We start from the raw sequence: 5,609 nt of genomic DNA, 5'->3' as shown, positions 1-5,609 counted from the left end.
CCCATCAAGAAGACCTATCATATCATTCATTATTGAGCACAAAGTAGTTTCTGTAGAATGATTAGCTCTGTAGGCCGATTGATTTTCCGGGAATACCTCTAACTCGTCAATATGCGCCCATAATTGCTCACTTATGACTTTTTCAATAAGCTTTGACATGTAGGATAAATTTGAAATGGGCCTATATGAATTTAGCTCGTTTACATCAAGGAGGATGTTAGGAAGGAGTCACCATGGTGTCTGTTCTTTGCAAATGACATAGTCTTGTTAGTCAAGAACAGGGAAGAACTGGAAAGCAAGCCGGAAATATGGATATATTCCTTGGAGAGTACAGGGTTAAGGATAAGCAGGAAAAAGACAGAATTGAATAGCAACCAGCAAACCACAATTAAAGCGGAGGAAACATTAAACAGGTCCATGAATTCAAGCAGGATTAATAGAGTACCTGAATTCAAGTACCATAGCTCAGTGATGGACCGTGAGGGGGACATGGCAAAGGAAATTAACAACTTGATTCAGTGTAGTTGAAACAACTGGAGGAAGGTGGCATATGTGAAAGGAAACTCCCCATAAGATTAAAGGGCAGAATACTTAGATATATGTCTACTTTAGGCTCCAGAGCCTTTATAATACGCTCCCACGAAATATTCGAATGATTGAAAACATTAAGGCTTTCAACAGGAAACTGAAGACTTTCTTATTTCATAGTCTTTTGAGAGTGACGATTTAACAGTAAATGAACAAGATATGATATGAAATGTTAAATACTCTGAACGAACAAGGTAAAACGACAGTGGAGGTCCTATAGACAGTGGGGTTCCCCTGCTGTATGGGACCGGAAAAGCAGCCATCAAAGTAAGTACACGAGGCAGTTGTCAAACCAACAATGATACATGGATTACAAGCATTGCCACTAAAGGAAATGAGGGAAGAAAATTGGATGTACCTGACAAGAGGATGATGAGGTGGATGAGTGGAGTAGCCACAATAGACAGAGTTATAAATAAACCTATTAGGGGTACAGTAAAAGTCACTGAAGCATAAAAAAGTCCATACGGGGTTGAATGGTATGACTACCTTTGAGAAGAGAAGACAAACACGTGGGAAGTGAAGTGATGGACAAGGAGGGGGATGGAACATCAAGGAGAGGACAAACTAAAAACTAAGTCCAGGTGGAAAAAGTGCATATGATATGAAACAGAAAGGAGTACAGGAGGAAATGACACAGAATAAAGGTAAATGGAACGACTCATTAAAAATGGCGACCCGGAATAGAGAAAATCTTAGGAAAAAGAAGGCACTTCAACGATTTTCGTTTCCGCACTGCCGCACAATGCGTATTGTTACTTTTATCTTTACTTTTAGTAGCAACGGTGATTACATTTGAAATGTCGAAACGTTTGCAATAAATATGTATGTGGCGACAATAGTGTTTCTGTTCCTCCTCGGAATAAGATTTCTTATAGAAAAGTTTCCATTTCTTAGCTATGTAAAAATTTATCCGTCATTTTTGACAGGTTGCATACACTACTAATTAATACTAACCATATGAATAAAAGCCGCGATTTATTTTTCTTTTTTCCCTACAGTTGCGAACTATGAACTAGAGTTTTGGAGTACGTACATATCTATGTAAATATCTATCCCTCTTTGTTGACGGGTCGCGTACACAACTAATTAATAAACACCATATGGATAATAGCCCCGATTTATTTTTCTTTTCTTCCCTGCAGTTGCGAGCTATGAACCAGAGTTCTTGGAGCCACTAAAGAACGTGACAGTGACAGAGGGGAGAGAAGCCACCTTCACCTGCGTGGTCGATCACCTTGGAGGTTATCGGGTAGGTGTCAGATCCTCAATTTTACTCTTTCCTCCTTTCATCTCACGAGGTTTTTCCTTTACTTTCAACAGAAATATTTTACATCTCGTTTCTTTCATTCGCCTTATTTATACTTATCTGTACCTTCAGGCTTTCTTTTGCTGCGAAAACATTTCGTAAATAGACACTTTTCATAGAAATATTTAATATCTCACTTTCTCAATTTGTTCCATTCATTTTTGGTGGCTGTTTTGGCTGTTTCTTTTAAGTTTGATGGGCATCTGAATCTCTCTCGCCTCCTTCGGCAACACTAACATTTCAAGACGTAGGTAACCTTATTCATACTATGTGATCGGACCTTAAAAACTTTCAGATCGAGCTTTGTTCTCTATTATTTCGAAACAAGTTTACTTGAATATATTCCAATAATGCATGACCCATCTATGAACAAACATTCAACCATTCATTCCTACACAACAAACAGTTGAACTCTACTACCCCTCAACAAAACTTGTTCTATCAATACAAAACTAGCACAAACAAACGCCCATACTATATCAACCTTGGATGTGGTTAAATTTGGTCAAAAGTTTATTATTTTTCAATTATTTTCTTCTCAATTATGCTACATGATTTTTAATCACATGATCTTCCAAAGACTAATTTTTTAATCTTCTCAGGTACACAACATCTCTCTCAAGCTACCCATTCCAATTGGTGAACAAAATCAAACTTTGCCTGATCTTTGCATTCTTTGTTGACAAAAACAGTCTTCCATGTGTCTTCAAACTCTCCTGATTTCTCTCATTTAAAATTAGTTTCCACTGTAATCCTTTTTAATTCGTACAAAAGTTCATCCTATTACGACTTTTGATATAAATTCCTTTTCATTTAATGACGTATCAAATCACATATCGCTTCAGATCTCCTCTTTTTATATGAAATCACAAATCATTAGTCTAAAAAACTACCGTTATCCTATAAGTTAAGTAATTATAAAGTCCAATAAGTGCTTGTGAATCCCTTATCTCAGCAGTTTATCACTTTCTTATTTTACCATTCATTCATTTTATTAACTCTCGAGTATTCTTATGCATTGTGCTTGTTAGTTTGCATCAATAAATTTCAAGGTACATTTTATGCTTTACACCTATTAATTTTACATATAAATTTATCCGCAACAATACAATAAGCATCTGGGGTAAGCCACACTTATTAGGTAGGATACCATGGTGGAATTTTTTCAACAGATTTAACAGGAATTTTAATTTATGATAATATAGTCTCTCTGTCCGTATGTATAAATCTTATTTCATTTCAGGAATGTGAGTATATAATCATTCTTTTAATTCTATTCTTACTTTCAGGATCTAATCAATACATATTTTTTCTAATAATTTGCTACTGTTTGGAGAACACCACCTTCGTGGAAAAACCTTGAGAATCAATTATTTCATAAGATTCCTATTCATATGACTTTATTGAGGTCTTTTCGCTTTAACATTAATTTTAATTTTAATTATCGGTCCGAAAAAAATTACGGGATTTTTGCCAATTCTATAAATTATATTCAATTCTATTCCCAAATCACGTAAAATAAATGATAAGTCCGAGTATTAGGATACCATGATTTTTATGTAAATAACTACTTCATCGGTTAAAATATATATAGAATGTCACGTTAATTACGACCGTTTAGGAATATTAGCTGCAACGCCTACAGTATATCCAATGAATTAAAAGATACGTCACCCTGTCTTTAGAAATTAATATATTTCGAAAATAAACTACAAAAAATGTAAATTAGATATCATAATGTCTTTATAATTCAATTTATTTTGAAAATTAACAACAAAATGTAATATCCCAATTGTATCTGCTTTGTAGCTCAAAATACTTCAGCCATTGTATCACTTTAATCCAAGATACAGTAAGAGAGAACGTAATTATAATATAATACGCAATATTTTTGACGTCATCGCTTCGCGTTAATATTTTAATATAAACTGTTTGGAACTAGTCTACAATGAAAAAAAAAGAAAGGTTCACATAATTACATTCATCTCAACTGCCATTCTTTAATTGTATTGTACACTTACTGTATACTGCAGCAAATTCCAAAACTAAAGAAGAAAATTATCCTGTCAATGAACACAGTTCCAAATCGTTACGCATACTGAGGGTTATGCTTTTAATAAGCAGCAAGGATTTTATAATAATATAACTAAAAGAAACTGCATCAAACAACACCTATTGTATTTGTTTCAAATGATTTTATAAAGACAGAAAAAAATTCAATTCACCGAAGATAAGTCATTCAATGTAGTTCTTAAAATCCTCCAAGATATTGTTGACAATATACAAGAACAATAAACATAAAACCTTCATAATTTAATGAAAATTTTTATTCAGTCCTAAAGGAAAACTGAGCATGTATAAACTTTTCGAATAAAGAGATTTTAATCATTACAAATAGTAGTTTTAGTTTTGTTATCTTCATATGTAGTAATTTTCTAAAAGAATATCAAGAATACGCACTATTTTTTTTCTAATTAATTGTCTTTTAACAATTTAGTTTTATAAATTGGTCTAAAATATCTTAAGATTAATATAAGAATAATTACCGATTCGAATACAATGGAGATACACCAATATAGATTTCACTGGTTCCAGTATAATGGTTTGTATAATACGATGTTTTAGGAGACATGTAACAATAGGAAAAAAATAATGTACTGAAAAACAGTAATGTACGCTGGTTGTTGTAAAAATAGTATTTGCATAATAATAGTCGTATATGTATATAAATAAAATGAGAAAAAAAAAATATTATATTCGTTTGCTGGATTTTATATAAATATGAAGTGACAGATACACAAAATTAATAAAAAAAATCAGAAAAAACAGCAGTGCAGCGGCAGGAGTTGAGGAGGAGACTAACAGATTAAGCCCACTGACGCCCCCCTTTTGTGATGTCTTCCCGACCCTCCAGGGCCAATGGGTCGGGGTGAGTGTGTCCTACCACCGCAGCGGTGCTACTACGCCTCTCTCAAAATCTCTCTCAGGGGCTCCACAACGCTGGTATCCTGCATGCACGCATCGCTTCTGTAATTTGTTATATAACGCTGTTCAGGAAGATAACATCGTCCTGTGGTGGGGAGAGCATACTCTACACGCAATACCTAAGCATCCCAAAATGAAAACATCTTGAAACAGATATCCTCATTTTACAAAATTACATATACTTGTTTACATTGAGACCTTGCCATCTCATTTCACAAACTTACAAACACTAGTTTACAACTGACACCTTGCAGCTTTATTACACATTCATAACTACCTGGTCATATAAAAACATAGTGACAAGTAAAATACGGTTTTATTTTACACATAATTATTAGCTCACACTAAAAACCTTACAACTGTAATTCTAAGACTTATAAATATCAGTTCACACCAAAAGATACCAAAAAATTAGGAACAGACTTATTCTAGATATTTTTACTAGCCATTTTTAAAAACCTGTTAATACCATAAAAGAGATTAAACAGACAACAAACTGCATCACCCAACAAACTTATAAATGCCTATGCATAATATACAAAGATCGAAGACACAAAACAACCTTATTACAAAATTCTCAACAGACAACGAACACCTCGCCAGACTTCCCATTACATCTTAACATTCCCCATTCACAGACTTCTAATAAATACCAGTAATGTTCATGTCACATATGGCTACCAACGGAAAACCAACAATCTCACTCTTCACAGACTTACTTCAAAAC

The 5,609-nt window shown here is 33.8% G+C and overlaps 1 protein-coding gene across 1 annotated transcript in view; it reads left to right on the top strand.

Annotated features, from left to right (window-relative positions):
* The first annotated feature begins 1,736 nt into the window (after window positions 1–1,736).
* Window positions 1,737–5,609, top strand: part of LOC137637909 (lachesin-like) — a 39,514-nt gene continuing 35,641 nt past the window's right edge. The window contains exon 1 of the mRNA XM_068370022.1: window positions 1,737–1,840. The gene's annotated coding sequence lies outside the window, so the exon portion shown is untranslated. The remainder of the gene's footprint in view (window positions 1,841–5,609) is intronic.

This window comes from Palaemon carinicauda, chromosome 3 (assembly GCF_036898095.1).
Source record: "Palaemon carinicauda isolate YSFRI2023 chromosome 3, ASM3689809v2, whole genome shotgun sequence".
Lineage (NCBI taxonomy): Eukaryota > Metazoa > Arthropoda > Malacostraca > Decapoda > Palaemonidae > Palaemon > Palaemon carinicauda.
The sequence above is the reverse complement of the archived record's forward strand: the minus strand, read 5'-3'. Positions and strand labels throughout refer to the sequence as shown.